This window comes from Hypanus sabinus, unplaced genomic scaffold (assembly GCF_030144855.1).
Source record: "Hypanus sabinus isolate sHypSab1 unplaced genomic scaffold, sHypSab1.hap1 scaffold_221, whole genome shotgun sequence".
Taxonomy (NCBI): domain Eukaryota; kingdom Metazoa; phylum Chordata; class Chondrichthyes; order Myliobatiformes; family Dasyatidae; genus Hypanus; species Hypanus sabinus.
This window is the reverse complement of record NW_026780320.1, coordinates 617,290-637,855: the sequence shown is the minus strand read 5'-3', so window position 1 is coordinate 637,855 and position 20,566 is coordinate 617,290. Positions and strand designations below refer to the sequence as shown.

Here is a 20,566-nt window from a genome sequence, read left to right as displayed (position 1 = left end):
ACATTCGTTGTGTTTCCGTGTACCGATGATCAACCCACTCTTGTGGGCATAGGAGAGTTCAAAGCCTCAGCTGCAACTAACTGAAGCGATCAGCTTTTCCAGTCTCTCTCTTTCTTTAGACTGGCCGACTGCCTGTCTGCAGATCGCTCTCTCTCTCCCTTACGATTCAGTCCACAATCAGCGCTGTCAGCCTGTGACTGACGTCATAGTCCCGCCTCCTCACGCCGGCGCTCTTAAAGAAACAGTCACAGTAGGAACGCAGGCTCGTAACAGCCGCAACACAACTTCCCGACTTTTGAACTCAGTGCTTCAACTAATAAAGACAACCATGTCATTTGCCTTCTTACCCACCCGATCAATCTGTGCAGTCTCTTTCAGGGAGCGATGAACTTGGAGTCTAAGATCCCACTGATCATCAACACTGTTCAGGGTTTTGCATTTAACAGTGTACTGTCGCATACATTCGACCTACCGAGCTGCCAAGATGATCATCACTAATCAAATCTCACTGAGATTTCTCAGGTCCTGTTGAATTTATTGCCAAGTGCACAAGTATGGGAAGGTAGAGGTACAGAGAAACACTGACTTGTGGCAGCATCACAGGCAAGTACTTTCAGATAACACACGGAACACAAATGATATGATTCTCTGTCAGTAACAATCTATAAATATGTTTTATGTCATCAACAATATATAAAATACATTGCGTCATGATCACTATTAAAATGTGCATTTTGTGTCAATAACAGACTTGGAAATGTTGAATTTGGTCCCTGTCTCCATTCCTCCTGTAATCCACAACCAGCTCCTGTGTTTTTGTCACAATGAGGGAGAGGTTGTTTTCTTGACACCACTGTGTCGGGGTGATGACTTCTTCTCTGTCGGCTGCCTCGTTATTATTTGGGATTCGGCCGATCAATGTACTGTGGTCAGCAGATCTAATTAGCAGATTGGAACCCGCCACTGCAGCCCCACAGTGCACTATGTACTGATTGCAAAGCTACGAAATTGCATGTGAATAGCCTCCCCTCCCCCAACTCAACTCTTTCTGCCTCACCAGCAGACTGGGACATCTCTCATCTCGCTGCCTCCGCCAGGACATTAAACTGTGAACAACTGTGGTCAGGGACTGATCTCTGGGGTACTCCAAACGCTATCTCCTTCCAGTCTGAAAACGACCCACTCATCCAGCCACACACGACCGGCAGTTTATCGATCTCCAACGAAAAAGCCTAATCACCTACTCCCGATGTTCAATACCATTGCTAACTCTGAGTTTGCCACTGTCAAATGCCGGGAGGGACATAATAATCAGAAAGTCTCTTGTCACAGCCGTGTAAATAAAATGTGATCTCAGTGGGTGTGTGGCGCATGCTCAGAATGCGAAGGAGACAGACAGACTGAGCCAAGTCACAGACTGATGAAGGGGAGGAATGATTCATTTTGATACAAAGAGGGAGGCAGAGAGTTTGATATTGTTCCTGATGCCGGAACTGTGGCCGGTTAGAAGATGAAGTCTTGTCCCCCCAAGTTGTTTTGAGTTGTGACAGTGTTTTTCTCAGAAGGCACCATGGAAACTAAATAATCTGAGTGGAAATGTTGTCCTTCCCCCACCGACGTGCTTTGTAAGCTTTTAACAGTGTAGAAAATACAAAGGATTTGTGTATGGGAATCACAAACACAACAACACGTTAGTTCTGCTGTATCTGTCAGTTCACCAGCGCTTGAATGCCGCCGGTTCTTGAATGTGGAGGCGGAGATGCTGGAGAAGACAGCGCCTCACTCGCTACAAGGAGAGCCCGAACACGTGTCCATGTCCGTGATCTGATTGGATACATCGCCATGACGTTGATAGCACTGTGACGTCATTCACTGGCTCTCATTTTGGAAGGGATTCAGTCGGCCATCGCAGATACACTAACAGCTTCGCACTGGGAAGCGGCCGTTCACCTGCTCCGTGTGTGCGAAGAGACTCATTCAGTTCACCCACCTTGTGATGCTCCGGTGAGTTCACAATAAATAGAGGCCACATTTCTGTCCGGAGTGAGCAAAGAGTTTCACTCAATCATCTCAGCTGCAGCAACACCAGCAACTTCACATCAGGGAGCAAGTTCAAATCTGCTCCGTGTTAAATGTTTAACCATCACGGTGACTGAAGGCAGCTGCAGGTCCATGAGGGACTGTTACTGTCAGATTCTGCAGTTCTTGCGGCTGCTCATCGCACCCAGGACTGAACCCTGGTCTCGGAGCATTGGAGGATTCTGTTCTGTTGATGTTAGCCTTAAACTAGACTTGTGTTTAATATTGTGGATCTGTGAAAGATAAATCAGTTCTGTATCAAATCCCGTGTCTCGCTTGAGAGGCCACTCGGCCCATCTTGTCCCTGCCCATGTTTCTGTTCCATTTCAGTATATGAAAATCTATCCCTGCCGTTCCCCTCTCACTCTCCCTGAGATGACAGATTGCAACTAGTCACCACTCTGTGGGATAGGAGATTTCCCTTGAGTTTAATAGAATCACAGAAATCAACAACATATTACCGATGCTTTGGCCCACAATGTTGTACCGACCATGTAACTTGCTTTAGAAATTGCTTAGAGTTACCCTACCGCATAGCCATCTATTTTCCTAAGCTCCATGTACCTATCTTAACAGACCCTTTTGTATCCGCCTCTACTACCGTCACTGGCGGTGCATTCCACACACACGCCACTCTTTGTTTAAAAAACTTGGCTCTGACATGTCCTCTGTACCTACTTCCAAGCAGCTTAAACCTATTCGCCCTCGTGTTCGCCGTTTCAGCCCTTGGAAAAAGCCTCTGACTATCCACACGACCAATGCCACTCATCATCTTATACACCTGCATGAATTTCCTGCATGATTTTCTCCGGGCTGAACAAGACGATGAGCTCACTGTGGTTGTGACGTTGTTCAGGGCTCCGGACGAAGTTGGTTAAGCTCCTTCTTCCCCGCTCTTTTCAATGTTTTGGGCCATTTTCACCAATTTTAAAGGACTATGCCTCAGACAGCTGGGTTGTTGCAATTGTTACATACCAGCAGCAATAGATCACTAACGGAGTCTGGTTTCGATGTTAAAACAATTATCTGTATTAGTATTGTGACGGGGTCCTGAATTGCCCCTATGAACTGTGTTTTTGAAAAGAGAGAGGGAGTTGTTCAATACCGAACACCTTGTTGGAGAGAGGGAGAGAGAGGGAGAGAGAGGGAGAGAGAGGGAGAGAGAGAGAGAGAGAGAGAGAGAGACGGGGGGGGGGGGGAAGACTGCTCGGAGATGGTGTTATGCTTTCTCTGCAAGCTTGTTGACACTTTTACAAGGACACTGTCAGCTTCTGCGTTCTTACACAGAGAGAAGGGAGGAACTGTTTGATGGACAGCTGGGGCTCAGCACGGTGAGATAAGTAGGAGGTCCGCTGATAGACCTCCAGACACATGGTTTTGGACACTGAATGAGCTTTGTTGTGTCCACAGAAAAAGTTGGGCTTTGGAAGATCGATCAGGCGCATCGATCCGTGGCTCTCGCAGTGTGAAAAGGCTGTGACCGGTGGGGAGTTATTCGTGTGTCCATCCCTCGCCTGGGTTAATAACTCCACCACAGAAGAAAGGTCACGTTTGTAGTGGTCACAGTCGGTGACATCCAAAGGATTTCGGAGGACGACGGGACTATCGACGGCGTCAGCTTACCTGAAGACTCAAAACTCTCCCTCTCTCTCTCCATCACTACTCGACTCAATCCCATGAACTGAACCGAACTTCACTCATCACCGTCAGACGGTATCCATTCACCCCGAGGCGTGAAGAAGCTTGGCTTTCCTATTTCCACACACACACACACACACACACACACACACACACACACAATCATTGCTAACCTGTTTGATATATCTGCAGTTATATTGCTGAATAGCGTAGTTACTAATAAAGGGAATGTAGAGAGAAGGCAATTACGAAGAATTCCACACACATTCCACTCTGGGTAAACGAAATCACAGTCGCCGAAGATCTTATCCGTCGATTAGTTCCGAAATCCACTTAGAAATATCACCAGGTGACAGTGACAGGAATATCGTCTTCAAGTGGTTACCACAGAACACCCCGATTCCAGGTAAGGGACAACAAAAGTGATACCACAGGATACTCCAGCAAATCCACACATATGGATGATACGAAGTGACAGTCACACATCCGATGTGCACTACGTGCCGATGATCAGATCAACCCAACCTTTTGGGCATGGAAGAGTTGCAGCCTATAGCAGTCACACGCTGAAGTTCCAACAGCTTGTCTCCCTCTCCCGCTCCCGCTCCCTCAGGCTGCCGCAGCTTGTGTCTGACGTCACAGCCCCGCCTCACTCAGCCACTTAAAGCGACACTCACAGTAAACGGTCTCGTAACACAATGCACCTCTAAAGTCTGACAGCAGACTAACGAGTGAATCTTCGATGGTGCAGAGTCAGAAACCGAAGATTTGCCAGCCTGAGTCAGGGGCTCCAGAGAGAGATGGGGTCCAGAGGAGGAGGACGAATAAGACGAGCACGATGTGGTTAAAAGTGAAAGATTAGAAGCATTTGGAAACTGGTTGATCGAAAAAAAGGTGGTTAATTTCTGCAAAACACAGGTGGAAATCAACAGATAAGGCAGAAATTTTGGAGAGGAATACATTGAAAATGTTTTCTCAGTATTTCCAGCAACTGCAGAATCTCCTATGTTTTATATCTGCATTTTACTTTGGCATTAGATACACGTTGATATTGAGTATATTGCTTATGGGAGCCGCTTTCTGCGTTAAAACAGCTGCAGATTTTTTCTATACCCAAGATAAAAAAAAAATGAGGTATGGACATTGAACCGGTGCTTGCAGAAATGTTTAATGGCACCGTGATTACCCATATGGCCATGCGTTCAGAATTTCGCCGGCGCTGAAGCGCCGATTAAATGCGCAGGCGTCAGGCTGAGGCCGTCCCTGAGTTTCACGCATGCGCGCAGTGCACAGAAGGATTTGAAAATGTCGGTTGCAGGTAAGAGCGATTAACCGTGTTTTTATCTTAAATACCGATTTCGGGATAATTCCTCTGAATTTCGGACACCGTGGGCAGCAATCCCGAGACAGTCCTGCCCTCTTCCCTCTCTCTCAGCCCCACGACCCGTACACGGGCCCCGGGGAGCTTCCGGCTGATGAGGGAATGGGAACAGATGGATCTCTCAGACAGAGCTGAGCTCCAGCTATCTAAACGCAAGGATTAGGAACTCGGAGAAAGGGAACAAAATCTTTTACATCACAAGTTGAGAAAATCGCCTTTGTTCTACCTCCAATTACTAACAGGAGAAAATCTGCAGATGCTGGAAATCCAAACAATACACACAAAATGCCGGTGGAACTCACCATTCGTACTCTTTTCCATAGATGCTGCCTGGCCTGCTGAGCTCCTCCAGTATTTTGTGTGTGTTGCTTCCTTTACCTCCTCTTGCTCTGGACTTTTCTACCGGTGAGAACATGTTTTGTCCCATTCTCTCTGGGTTCGCAATGATATCAAGCACCTTTGCCCTGGGCAACAAGTAGCTTTCACATCAGAAATGTGCCAGACTCCAGGGAGACAGACTACTGCCCTTCCCTTCATATTCATTGGCATTGCCATCACTGAGTTCACCACCGTCAGTCATTGGGGGAGGGTTCAGGGGGAATATATATGTAGAACACAGAAACTAGTGATGCCTGTTTGCATTTTGGTGATGCAAAAGTTGCTGGAGAATTTGCAAGTGGGAGGAAGTGGAGTGATATTTGGAAATCTGACTTCTTAAAGCGTAATTTAGCAAGCAAACCACATATGGACAATGTGCAAAAGCTTTGGTGAGAAACTCCTGCATTTCCTGTTACAGGCCTGCTACATAGGTTGTGTGAGAGTGCAGATGAACTCGATCAAACCCAGAGGAGATCAAAGTTCCTATTGACAGTGATTTGCTAGCTGTCACTGGGTAAAAAATACACAGTCCCAAGATTTATCTGCACACTGGATATTACAAATTAGAGGGGTATTGGAGGGAAGGAGGGGAGACCTGCAGTGTCCCTGATGCCCTCCCCTACAAGATGTGCATCCAGCTGCAACTTGTAACCCTGCACTTCAATGAGCTGCTTGAAATGGGTGAATTCCATATCATCCAGCAGTTGGAGGGGGTGATAGATATGACATGAAGAGAGGTGAGTTACTCCCAAGGTGCAGGACACAGGAAACTGGGTGAGAGTCAGGAAGGGGAATGAGGTTAAATAGGCCTCGCAGAGTACTCTTGTGGCTATTTCACACAACAACAGGTGGACCACTTCAGAAGCTGTGGGGGTAATTACCTGGCAGAGGAAAGTCAAAAGACTGATAGGGGATTCGTTAGTTAGAGGAACAGAACAAGAGGGGACAAATATCCTAGTGGTAAGACTCGCTAGTGGTAGTGAGCAGGGGAGGGGGTGATGTGGTTAAAATAAGTTGAAGAATGACAGAACAGATAGTGGAGAGGGTGAATTGAATTGACTTTATTAAATACATATTTCATAAACATGAGGAATAGTAATATTTACCTTACATCATCTAAATGGGCAATGGTTAATTTATAGTAATTTATAATAGATAGTTTGTACATAGGACAGTCAATACAACATCGAAATGCAATTGTATCAGCATGAATTAATCAGTCTGATGGCCTGGTGGAAGATGATGTCCCGGGGCCTGTTGGTCCTTTTGCTGTGATACCGTTTCCTGGATGGTAGCAGCAGGAACAGTTTGTGGTTGTGGTGAATTGGGCCTTTTTGTCCCTGATATTCGTTGGGCCCTTTTTACACACCTGTCTGTGTAAATGTACTGAATCATGGAAAGTAGATTGTGCAATGTATAATTTCCTTGTTTATATTTAGAGACATTTTTTGGTGTATAAAATGATGAGGGGTATTGAGCGTGTGACTGGCCAGAGAAGTGTTTTTTCCCCCAGGGTTGAAATGGATAATGCCGCTTCTCCACACTCCCATAGACCCTTTGTCCATCTCCTGAGTAAATAGAGTTTGAAAAATATTTAAGGTCTTCCCCCATCTGCTTTGGTTCCACATGTGGATTGCCATTCCGGTCTTCCAGAGGACCAACTTTGTGTCTTGAAATCCTTTTACTCTTAATCTATCTCTAGAATCCCTGAGGATTATCCTTCACCTTTTCTGTGACAGCAACCTCATGCCATCTTTTAGCCATCCTGATTGATTTCTTATGTGTTCTCTTGCATTTCTTATACTCCATAAGAAACTGACTGCCTATCCCTGTTATGCAATTCCATTTTGTGCTTTACCAGGGTCTCAATATCTCTTGCAATCCAAGTTTCCCTACAGTTTCTATCTTTACCTTTTATTCTGACATACCCGCTTACTACTTTCAAAATTTTGCTTTGAAGGACTCCCATTTACCAAGCACACCTTTGCCATAAAGCAGCCTGTCCCAATCCACAGTTGCCAGATCCTAGTGTTGATTCCATGTGTTGATCCATGCCCTGAACACATCCACCTTTCCTACGCTGCTCCTTGTATTGAAATATACAGGGCTCAGCATATTCACTGCACCATGCTCAACTTTTTCATTCCTGACTTTGTCTGAGGCCTGAACAACATCTGTCTCCACAACCTCTCCAATACCCGTTCTGTTATTCAGGCTCCCATTCCCCCTGCAACTTTAGTTTAACCCTCCTTACCCCCACCTCCAACCATGCAGATCTATCACACCTTTGGCTTTCCTCTCCCAGATCAATAAAAAGGAGGTGCATACCAGGTACAGGCAGATAGGAACAAATGGGGTACTTATGAAATACAGGAAATTCAAGTGAACACTTATGAAAGAAATAAAAGAAGGCATGAGGTTGCCCCTGCAGACAAAGTGAAGGAGAATCCTCAGGGATTCTGCAGACATGTTAAGAGCAAAAATATTGCAAGGGAAAAAATTAATTCTCTGGAAGATCAGAATGGTAATCCATATGAAGGGATAACATTGACTTGGGGAGGGTTTTTTTGCATCCGTATTTACTCAAGAGATGAACACAGAGTCTATAGAAGTGAGGCAAAGCCGCATCAACTTCATGGACCCTGTACAGATTACAGAGGCCGAGGGGTTTGAGGCAAATTAGTGTGGATCAATCCCCAGGGCCTGACAAGTTGTTCACTAGGACCCTGCGGAAGACAAGTGCAGAAATTATCGGGGCCTTAGCACAGATATTTAAATCATCCTTAGTGACAGGTGAGGTACTGGAGGATTGGAGGACAGACAATGTTGTTCTGATGTTCAAGAAAGGCTGTAAAAATAAACTAGGAAATTATACGTTGGTGGGTTGACATCAGAACTGGGAAAGTTATTGGAATGTGTGTGCAGGAACCAGGTATATACTGTAAGTATTTGGATAGGTGTGGACTGATAAAGGATAGACAGCATGGCTCTCGCCAATCTTATAGAGTCTCTCGAGGAAGTTATCAGGGAAGTGGATGAAGGCAAGGCAGTGGATGTTGTCTACATGGACTTCAGCAAGGCACTTGACAATGTCTCATATGGGAGGTTGGTCAAGAAGGTTCAGTCACTCAGCATTCTCGATGAGACAGTAAATTGGATGAGACACTGTCTTTGGGAGAAGCCAGAGTGTGGTAGCAGATGGTTGCCTCTCTGACTGGAGGCCTGTGTCTAGTGGTTGCCACAGGGATCAGTGCTGGATCTGTTGTTGTTTGTCATCTATATCAGTAATCTGGATGATAGTGTGGTTAACTGGATCAGCAAATTTGTGGATGGCAACAAGACTGGGGGTTCAGCGGAGTGCAAGAAGACTATCATGGCTTGCAGTGCGATCTGGACCAGGTGGGAAAATGGTTTTAGAAATGGAAAATGGAATTTAATGCAGTCCAGTGTGAGTTGTTGCACTTTGGTCTGACCTACCAAGGGAGGTCTTTCAGAGTGAATGGTCAGGCACGGAGGAGTGTTGTAGAAGAAAGGGACCTGGGAATACAAGACCTTAATTCACTGAAAGTGGTATCACAGGTAGATAGGGATGGAAAGAATGATTTCAGCCCATTGCCCTTCATGAACCAAATTACTGATAACAATAGATGGATGTTGTGTTGACTTCAAGAAGACATTGGTGAGGCCTAATTTGGACTGTTGTGTACAGTTTTGGTCACCTACCTACAGGAAAGTTGTAAAAGAAGTTCATAGATTTCAGAGAAAATTCACAAGGATGTTGCCATGTCTGGAGGACTTGGGTTATAAAGAAATATTGAACAAATCTGGTCTTTATTCCTTGGAATGCAGAAGATCGAGGGGAGATTTGATTGTGATAGAGAGGCGCAGATAGTGATAATGCAAGCTGGCTTGTTCCATGAAGATTGGGTGGGACAACAACCAGAGTCCATGTGTTAAGGGTGAAAGGTGAAATGTTAAGGGGAACATGAGGAGAAACTTCTTCACACAGACAGTCATCTGGCTGTGGAATGAGCAGCCAGCACAAATGGTGCATGCGAGCTCGATTTCAACATTTAAGAGGTTTGTATTGGTACCTGGATGGTAGGGGTATGGGAGTGGGCTGTTTAAATAGTTCTGCACAAACTGGATGGCCCAAAGGGCCTGTTTCTATGTTGAAATTTTCTATGATTGTGACAAGAACCTGAAATAATACAAAAATTCACTCTAACCCCTTTTGACAGCTGTGTGAACCAACCAGTCATTTCAGCAGGAATTTTTATGTGGCATTAAAACTGTGGCACTTTAAGTTAATAATACATAAAAGAAGATCCCAGCTGCAAGTCAAGAAAAACTATTTGCGTGAGAGTGTTTCAGTTACTGTGGGGCCAGGCATCCATGCAGCTCAGTGGGAACAGGGAATAATACCAATGGAGAGAGTCAAACTGAGCCAGGTCACAGATTGGAGACGGCAGAAATGCCCCATTCTTATAGAGACAGGAAGAGCTTCAGGGAATTGATGGTCATTCCAGATATCAGCACTCTGCCCAGTCAGAAGATGATTTCTCCGTCCAACTTTCGTTGAACCTCACCGTAACAGTGTGATACCAGATCAAACCTTGACAACTCAAGTAATCTCATGTGAAATGTTGCACTAAACCCATTGATGGATTTTGTTAAATCTTTTTACAGGTTAAAAATGAGAAGGAATTCATCTCCAGAAAGCTCGAACACGGCACAACAGTTTTGTTGTCTCTGTCTAGATATTTAAGAAGTGGAGCAAGGGATCCAATTGACCACCCTTCCTGCTCAGACTGTGGGGAGGGATTCACTCGGACATTTGACCAACTTGCACGCCTGTAATTTACACAGGAGAAAGGCCTTTCACCCGCTCAGACAGTGGGAATGGATTCACTCGGTTATCACAATTGAAAGTACATCAGCAAGTTCACACTCGGCAAGGCCATTCACCTGTTCTGTGTGTGAGAAGGGGTTCAGTCGGTCATCCCACCCGTGGACACACCAGTCAGTTCACACTGGGCAGAGGCTGGTCAACTGCTGAGTTTCTGGGAAAGGATTCACTTAGTCATCTGATCTAATGGCACACCAGCGTGTTCACACCGGGGAGAAGCCGTTCACCTGCTCAGAGTGTGGGAAAGGATTTACACAGACATCTACCCTACTGGTACACCAGCGAGTTCACACTGGGGAGAAGCCGTTCACCTGCTCAGTCTGTGGGAAGGGATTCATTCATTTAGCTAACCTACAGAGTCACCAGCGAGTTCACACTGGGGAGAGGCCATTCACCTGCTCAGTCTGTGGGAAGGGATTCACTCAGTCATCCCACCTACAGAGACATCAGCGAATTCACACTGGAGAGAAGCCGTTCACCTGCTCAGTCTGTGGGAAAGGATTCACTCAGTTAGCTAACCTACAGAATCACCAGCAAGTTCACAGTGGGGTGAAGCCATTCACCTGCTCAGTCTGTGGGAAAGGATTCACTCAGTCCTCTACCCTACTTGTACATCAGCGAGTTCACACTGGGGAGAAGCTGTTCACCTGCTCAGTCTGTGGAAAGGGATTCATTCAGTCATCCAACCTACAGATACATCAGCGAGTTCACACTGGGGAGAAGCCGTTCACCTGCTCAGTCTGTGGAAAGGGATTCATTCAGTCATCCAACCTACAGATACATCAGCGAGTTCACACTGGGGAGAGGCCATTTAACTGCTCAGTCTGTGGGAAGGGATTCATTCAGTTATCCCACCTGCAGAGTCATCATCGAGTTCACACTGGGGAGAAGCCGTTCACCTGCTCAGAATGTGGGAAGGGATTCACTCGGTTATCCAGCCTACAGAAACATCATCGAGTTCACACTGGGGAGAAGCCGTTCACCTGCTCAGAATGTGGGAAGGGATTCACTCGGTTATCCAGCCTACAGAAACATCAGCGAGTTCACACTGGAGAGAAGCCGTTCACCTGCTCAGTCTGTGGGAGGAGATTCACTGACTCTTCCACCCTGCAGAATCATCAGCGAGTTCACACTGGGGAGAGGCTGTTCACCTGCTCAGAATGTGGGAAAGGATTCACTCTGTCATCTACCCTACTGGTACATCAGCGAGTTCACACTGGGGAGAGGCCGTTCACCTGCTCAGTCTGTGGGAAAGGGTTCACTCTGTCATCTACCCTACTGGTACATCAGCGAGTTCACACTGGGGAGAGGCCGTTCACCTGCTCAGTCTGTGGGAAGGGATTCACTAATTTATCCAGCCTACAGAGACATCAGCGACTTCACACTGGGGAGAGGCCGTTCACCTGCTCAGTCTGTGGGAAAGGGTTCACTCTGTCATCTACCCTACTGGTACATCAGCGAGTTCACACTGGGGAGAGGCCGTTCACCTGCTCAGTCTGTGGGAAGGGATTCACTAATTTATCCAGCCTACAGAGACATCAGCGACTTCACACTGGGGAGAGGCCGTTCACCTGCTCAGTCTGTGGGAAGAGATTCACTCAGTCATCCAACCTACTGAGTCACCAGCGAGTTCACACTGGGGAGAGGCCATTCACCTGCTCAGTCTGTGGGAAGGGATTCACTCAGTCATCCCACCTACGTAGTCATCAGCGAGTTCACACCGGGGAGAGGCCATTCACCTGTTCAGTCTGTGGGAAGAGATTCACTCAGTCATCCACCCTACAGAGTCACCAGCGAGTTCACACTGGGGAGAGGCCATTCACCTGCTCAGTCTGTGGGAAGGGATTCACTGTGTCATCCACCCTACAGAGACACCAGCGAGTTCACACTGGGGAGAAGCCGTTCACCTGCTCAGAATGTGGGAAGGGATTCTCTCAGTTATCCAGCCTACGGAAACATCAGTGAGTTCACACTGGGGAGAGGCCATTCACCTGCTCAGAATGTGGGAGGAGATTCACTGACTCTTCCACCCTGCAGAGTCATCAGCAAGTTCACAGTGGAGAGAAGCAGTTCACCTGCTGAGAATGTGGGAAAGGATTCACTCTGTCATCTAACCTACTGGTACATCAGTGAGTTCACTCTGGGGAGAAGCCATTCACCTGCTCAGAATGTGGGAAGGGATTCACTAATTTATCCAGCCTACAGAGACATCAGCGACTTCACACTGGGGAGAAGCCGTTCACCTGCTCAGTCTGTGGGAAAGGATTCACTCAGTTAGCTAACCTACAGAATCACCAGCAAGTTCACAGTGGGGTGAAGCCATTCACCTGCTCAGTCTGTGGGAAAGGATTCACTCAGTCCTCTACCCTACTGGTACATCAGCGATTTCACACTGGGGAGAAACCGTTCACCTGCTCAGTCTGTGGGAAGAGATTCACTCGGTCATCCCACCTACAGAGACATCAGCGAGTTCACACTGGGGAGAAACCGTTCACCTGCTCAGTCTGTGGAAAGGGATTCATTCAGTCATCCAACCTGCAGATACATCAGCGAGTTCACACTGGGGAGAGGCCATTTAACTGCTCAGTCTGTGGGAAGGGATTCATTCAGTTATCCCACCTGCAGAGACATCATCGAGTTCACACTGGGGAGAAGCCGTTTACCTGCTCAGAATGTGGGAAGGGATTCACTCGGTTATCCAGCCTGCAGAATCATCAGCGAGTTCACACTGGGGAGAGGCTGTTCACCTGCTCAGAATGTGGGAAAGGATTCACTCTGTCATCTACCCTACTGGTACATCAGCGAGTTCACTCTGGGGAGAAGCCGTTCACCTGCTCAGTCTATGGGAAGGGATTCACTAATTTATCCAGCCTACAGAGACAACAGCGACTTCACACTGGGGAGAAGTCGTTCACCTGCTCAGAATGTGGGAAGGGATTCTCTCAGTTATCCAGCCTACAAAAACATCAGTGAGTTCACACTGGGGAGAGGCCATTCACCTGCTCAGAATGTGGAAGGAGATTCGCTGACCCTTCCACCCTGCAGAGTCATCAGCAAGTTTACAGTGGAGAGAGGCAGTTCACCTGCTGAGAATGTGGGAAAGGATTCACTCTGTCATCCACCCTACTGGTACATCAGCAAGTTCACACTGGGGAGAAGCCGTTCACCTGCTCAGTCTGGGAAGGGATTCACTCAGTTATTCACCCTACAGAAACATCAATGAGTTCACACTGGAGAGAGGCCGTTCACCTGCTGAGAATGTGGGAAAGGATTCACTCAGTCATTCCACCTACTGGCACACCAGTCAGTTCACAATGGGGAGTGGCCATTGTTATGAATCTCTAGGTTTTGTTTGCTGTGGAGAGAGAGAGAGAGAGAGAGAGATTAAGAAGGCAAATGTTTCTGACTTGCAGCTTGTTTACATCGTGTGCAGCTTGTTTAATTTTAACCGAGGACACAGACACTCAGAGTCAGACGGAGACAAAGGAGGAAAAATGGAAAGAATCAAAACCAGGGAACTAGTGGCCAAGGGTCACTGTTTGGAACTTTTCTTCGCTCACAAGGGTGGGTTAATTATCGATTCACCGTACATCGAATGTGTGGTGGTCACCTCATTTGATCCATAGGAGTGGATCTGATTTGGTTTATCCTGCAGAGACCACTTATGTGTTAACCCTTGCCTGGCTGTGGTGTGGTAATTCATTTGAAGACGATACCCCTCATGATAAGTCACTTCGGGTGATAATTAGTTTGTGGATTTAGAAGGATGACAGATAAAATCTACAGCGACTGTTGGTCTCATTTTACCACCATGGAACCTGTGGAATACGACATAATTGCCTTCTCTCAACATTTACCCTGGATTACAAATATCTCATCACCTATTCTGTGGTTGAACTGAACTTTCATACTTTACCATCTCAAGACTCCAAGTCTTGTTTCCCCCGAGCTCAATAGTTTGGGAATTTTATTTATACACATTTATACACATAACACTTAGGAGGAAATCTGCAGATGCTGGAAATTCAAACAACACACTCAAAATGCTCATGGAACACAGCAGGCCAGGCAGTATCTATAAGGAGAACTGTCGACGTTTCAGGCTGAGACCCTTCGTCAGGACTAACTGAAAGGAAAGATACTAAGAGATTTGAAAGTAGTGGGGGGAGGGTGAAATGCGAAATGATAGGAGAAGACCGGATGTGGTGGGATGAAGCTAAGAGCTGGAAAGGTGATTGGCGAAAGTGATACAGAGCTGGAGATGGGAAAGGATCATTGGACAGGAGGCCTCAGAGGAAAGAAAGGTGTGGGGGTGGGGGAAGCACCAGAGAGGCATGGAAAACAGGCAATTAAATATGTCAGTGATGGGGTAAGAAGGGGAAGAGGGGCATTAACGGAAGTTAGAGCAGTCAATGTTCACCCCATCAGGTTGGAGGCTACCCAGCTGGTATATAAGGTGTTGTTCCTCCAACCTGAGTTTGGATTGATTTTGACAGTAAAGGAGGCCATGGATAGACATATCAGAATGGGAATGGGACGTGGAATTAAAATGCGTAGCCACTAGGCGGAGTCTGTTGCTGCTGGTTCGTTTCTAAAGCATTACGGTTTGTAACAAAATGGGGCCTGCGTCTGGGATATGAAGAAATTTAAGGATTGATTTATTATCAATTTCATTGGGGAAATCCCTTTTGATTTATTTGTGTGTGAAAAACCAGCAGCAATGGATGTTGATAGATATCTGGAAGTGTGAACCTCTCAGGCATTAGAGAACACCAGAAGGATTGAGTTGTTCAGTATTGCTATAATGTTAATACTTGCTAAGGTGAAATTGACAATGAGGAGGGCACAGATGCAGAAGATAATAGCTGAACATTATGTATCTGAGGGTGTGTTTAAAGTGGAGGAGTTGGAGGTGTTTCCTGAAAGTAAACCTAGTGAGCTTGAGATCCAGTACAAGTGAGAAAAATTAAAGATGGAGGCCACGGAAAGGCAGAGGCAGTTTCAGGCTGGAGAGGCAGAAAAACAGACAGAACTTTCTCTTACAAAGTGTAATTAAGGGGAAGGCTTAGCAAGCCTATTCTGCTTTGACAGTTGCTGAAGCAGCTTATTATTTATTTATTTATGCTGCCCCAATCATCGCCACTGGGCTATAAATGTGCAGGAGCTGTGTATGGTTCAGTGCTTTGCTCAAGGACACACAAGTTTCCTCGGCTGAGGTTCGAACTCATGACATTCAGATCACGAGTTCAACACTGTAGCCACATGGTCATGACCTATTCATGACACATTATGACCTATTGAAGCAGGCTATGCTCAAAGCTTGTGAGTTGGTCCCAGAAGCAGACAGGCAGAAGTTCAGAAATTTGAAGAAATCTGTGAACCAGACATACGGAATTTGCTTTTGAGAAATTTGTGTGTCTTGACCGCTGGTGCACATCTGAACATGTAAATGATAATTTTAACAGCTTCAAAGAGTTGGTTTTAATTGAAGAGTTCAGAGGGTGCGTTCCTGATGACATAAAGATGTATTTAGATGGAAATGATACTGCCACTATGCAGGAATCTGCTAGATTAGCAGATCAGTTTGCTTTAACTGATAAAGTTATGTTTACCCTGAATAAGAGTTTCCAAAAGGCAGTTGTCAAGTTGTGGGTAAACCTAATGAGGTCACCCCAGTGGCCTATACCTGCATTCGGTGAACCCTTTTCCAAAGTTATAGTGGATTGTGTTGGCCCATTGCTACAGACTAAAGCTGGCCATCAGTATCTGCTAACTATTATGTGTACTGCATCCAGATTCCCAGAGGCAATGCCTCTCAGAAATGTTAAAGCTAAAACTGTGGTGAAGGCTCTTACCAAGATTTTCACTTTATTCGATATGCCTAAAGAAGTCCAGTCTGATCAAGGATGTAATTTTACATCTGGATTATTCCAGCAGGTTGTTTCTGAACTCGGAGCAAAACAAATTGCATCATCTGCGTACCATACAAGGGGCTTTAGAAAGATTTAATTCTACCCTCAAAACAATGATTAAGACATATTGTGTTGAAAATGGAAAAGACTGGGATGAAGGAATACATTTGCTTTTTTCCACAGAAAGGGAGTCAGTGCAGGAATCACTGGGCTTTACTCCGTATGAACTTGTATTTGGTCGCAGAGTGACCTTTGACCTTGTTAAAAGGAACGGTGGATTGATGGGCATGTACATGTTAACTTGTTAGACTATGTTTTGAAGTTCAAAAAGAAACTACACCAAGCCTGTAGTCTAGCGAGACAAAACTTAAAGATTTCTCAAAACAAAATGAAGTGTTGGTTTGATAACAGGGCTCACGAAGGAAAATACCAGGTTTGAGATAAAGTGCTTGTCTTATGTTGACGAATCCACTTCAGGCGAAATTCAATAGACAGTATGAAATAGTCTCCCAAATTAATTATGTGAATTATGTTATTAAAGCACCCAACTGAGTTGAACTAACGCAGGTGATACACATAAATATGATAAAGCCTTTTTTGACAAGCAGGCACCATCTGTGTGTGTTGTTCTCAAATCATATGAATCTGGCAACCCTGAGAATGAAACAATTGACTTGTCTGAGACTTTCCACAAGCCAAACGTGGTCCCAGTTAGGCTAATGAACTTGGTTGTTCTGGAAAACATTGATAACATGTTGGCTCATCTGCAGCCAGAGCAACAACAACAGCTGAAGTAATTAATTCTGAAGTTTAAAGATTTATTTCCCGATGTTCCCAAGCAAACCATGGTCGCAGTACATGATGTAGATGTTGGTGAAGCCAAACTGATTAAACAACACCCATATCGCATGAACGTAGAAAAGTGTAAATTGGCTGACCAGGGAATTGAGTATATGCTGGAGAATGGTATTATTAGGCCATCAAAATGAGATTGGAGTCACCCTGCATTATTGTGCCCAAACCTGATATAACCATATAACAATCACAGCATGGAAACAGGCCATCTCGGCCCTCCTTGTCCGTGCCAAACCCTTAATCTCACCTAGTCCCACCTACCCGCTCTCAGCCCATAACCCTCCACTCCTTTCCTGTCCATATACCTATCCAATTTTACCTTAAATGACACAACTGAACTGGTCTCTACTACTTCTACAGGAAGCTCATTCCACACAACTATCACTCTCTGAGTAAAGAAATACCCCCTCCTGTTCCCCTTAAACATTTGCCCCCTAACTCTCAAATCATGTCCTCTCATTTGAAGCTCCCCTACTCTCAATGGAAACAGCCTATTCATGTCAACTCTATCTATCCCTCTCAAAATTTTAAATACCTTGATCAAATCCCCCCTCACTGATGGTAGTGTTAGATTTTGCACTGATTATAGAAAGGTAAATGCAGAAACAAAAACAGATGCCTGTCCTATCCCTAGGGTGGATGATTGCATCGATAAGGCTGGAAAAGCTGATTTCTTACAAAGATCGATCTGTTGAAAGGGAATTGGTGTGTTCCATTGACGGACAGAGGTAGAAAAATTTCTGCGTTTGTGACACCTTCTGGGATGTATGAATACAATGTTTTGCCTTTTGGACGGAAAAATGCTCCAGGAACATCCCAGAGAATTATTGATTTTGTAATTCGAGGGTTAGAACACACAGATAACTATATTGATGACTTAGTTACAGGGAGTGACACTTGGGAAGAGCATATCTCTGCAGTAGAAAAGCTATTTGACAGGCTTTCCTAGGACAACTTTACAGTTAATTGAGCTAAGAGTGAATTTGGCCATGCCACTGTGACCTGTCTTGGGTATGTTGTAGGTCAAAGCAAGTTGGTTTCTGTTCGGGCAAGAGTCCAGGCAATTTCTCAAGTTCCTATTCTGACTGCTAAGAAGGCTCTTAGAAGGTTTCTGGGAATGGATGGATATTACCGTAAGTTCTGTAAGAACTTTGCTGCTATCGCTCTTCCTCTGACCAATCTCCTGAAGAAGGGTGAAAAGTTTGTTTGGACCGAGCCTTGTCAGAAGGCATTTGATTGATTGTTATCAGTATTTCAGATTAGGCCAATCAATGTACTGCTGTCAGCAAAATTTAATTAGCAGATTAGAGCTGTGGGTGGCAACACAAGTCATGGGTGCGCAGAGAGTAAAGGAGAAGGCCAAACAGACAACCCTGTAGGTTATGTATGCTGAGGGTCAGAGAGACAGAGGAGATGGAGCCCACTCTTACTACCTGCTGGCGATCTGACAGAAAGTTCAGGATCCAGCTACACAAGGCAGGGTGAAGGCCGAGGTCTTTGAGCTTCTTGTCGATACTTCACGCCTTCGTATGGCTGCTGCTCTGCCCATGACGGCAAGGAACTGCAGAGAACTTTGGAGAGCAGAGAACATCAGAGAAACAAGCCTCCACTCCATGGACTCTTCCTATACTTCCACTCCCTCGGGAAAGCAGGCCATGGACACAAAGAACCTCATAACCTGGACAGTCTGGCTGCAAACCCACTCCCCCATCGGGGAAGAGATACAAAAGCCGTAAAGTGCGTAACACCAGGCTGAAGGACGGCTTCCTGTCTGTGGTTATAAGCCAAATGAATGATAAAATGGACTTGACCTCACAATGATTAAGACATATTGTGTTGAAAATTTATAAGAGTGGGATGAAGGAATACATTTGCTTTTGTCCACAGAAAGAGAGTCAGTACAGGAATCACTGGGCTTTACTCCGTTTGAACTTGTATTTGGTCGCAGAGTGACGTTTGAGCTTGTTAAAAGGAATGGTGGATTGATGGAGATGTACATTTTGAAGTTCAAAAATAAACTACACCAAGCCTTTAGTTTAGCGAGTCAAAACTTAAAGGTTTCTCAAAACAAAATGAAGTGTTGGTTTGATAAGCAGGGTTGCGAAAGAAAATACCAGGTGGGGGATAAGGAGCTTGCCTTATGTTGACGAATCCACTTCAGGTGAAATTCAATAGACAGTATGAGATAGTCTCCCAAATTAATGATGTGAATTATGTTATTAAAACACCCAACTGACTTGAACTAACACAGGTGGTACACATAAACATGATACAGCCTTTTTTGACTAGTAGGTACCATTTGTGAGTGTCGTTGTCAAAACAAATGAAACTGGCAACCCTGAGAATGAAACAATTGACTCGTCTGAGAATTTTCACAAACCAAACGTGGTTCCAGTTAGGCTAGTGAACTCGGTTGTTCCAGAAAACATTGCTAACAGGTTGTCTCATCCCCAGCCAAAGCAACAACAGCTGAAGGAATTAATTCTGAAGTTTAAAGATTTATTTCCCGATGTTCCCAAGCAAACAACGGTCGCAGTACATGATGTAGATGTTGGTCAAGCCAAACTGATTAAACACCCATATTGCATGAACGTAGAAAAGTGTAAATTTGCCTGTCCAGGGAATTGAGTATATGCTGGAGAATGGTATTATTAGGCCTTCAAAATGAGATTGGAGTCACCCTGCATTATTATGCCCAAACCTGATGGTATTGTTAGATTTTGCACTGATTATAGAAAGGTAAATGCAGTTACAAAAACAGATGCCTATCCTATCCCCAGGGATTACATCGATAAGGCTGGAAAAGCAAATTTCTTACAAAGATTGATCTGTTGAAAGGGTATTGGTGTGTTCCATTGACGGACAGAGGTAGAGAAATTTCTGCATTTGTGACACCATCTAGGTTGTATGAATACAATGTTTTGCCTTTTGGAAGGAAAAATACTCCAGGAACATTTTAGAGAGTGACTGATTTTGTAATTCGAGGGTTAGAATACACAGATACCTATATTGATGACTTAGTTACAGGGAGTGACACTTGGGAAGAGCATATCTCTGCAGTAGAGAAGCCGTTTGACAGGCTTTCCTAGGACAACCTTACAGTTAACTTGGCTAAGAGTGAATTTGGCAATGACACTGTGACCTGTCTTGGCTATGTTGTAGGTCAAAGCAGGTTGGCTCCTGTTCGGGCAAAAGTCCAGACAATTTCTCAAGTTCCTATTCTGACTGCTAAGAAGGCTCTTAGAAGGTTTCTGGGAATGGATGGATATTATCGTAAGTTCTGTAAGAACTTTGCTGCTCTCGCTCTTCCTCTGACCAACCTCCTGAAGATGGGTGAAAAGTTTGTTTGGATTGAGCCTTGTCAGAAGGCATTTGATTGATTGTTAGCGGTTTTGAGATTAGGCCAATCAATCA

At 45.2% G+C, this 20,566-nt stretch overlaps 1 pseudogene; it reads left to right on the top strand.

The window, feature by feature from the left end:
* The first annotated feature begins 4,862 nt into the window (after positions 1-4,862).
* On the top strand, positions 4,863-14,679 carry LOC132387793 (zinc finger protein 850-like; annotated as a pseudogene).
* The last annotated feature ends 5,887 nt before the right edge of the window (positions 14,680-20,566 follow it).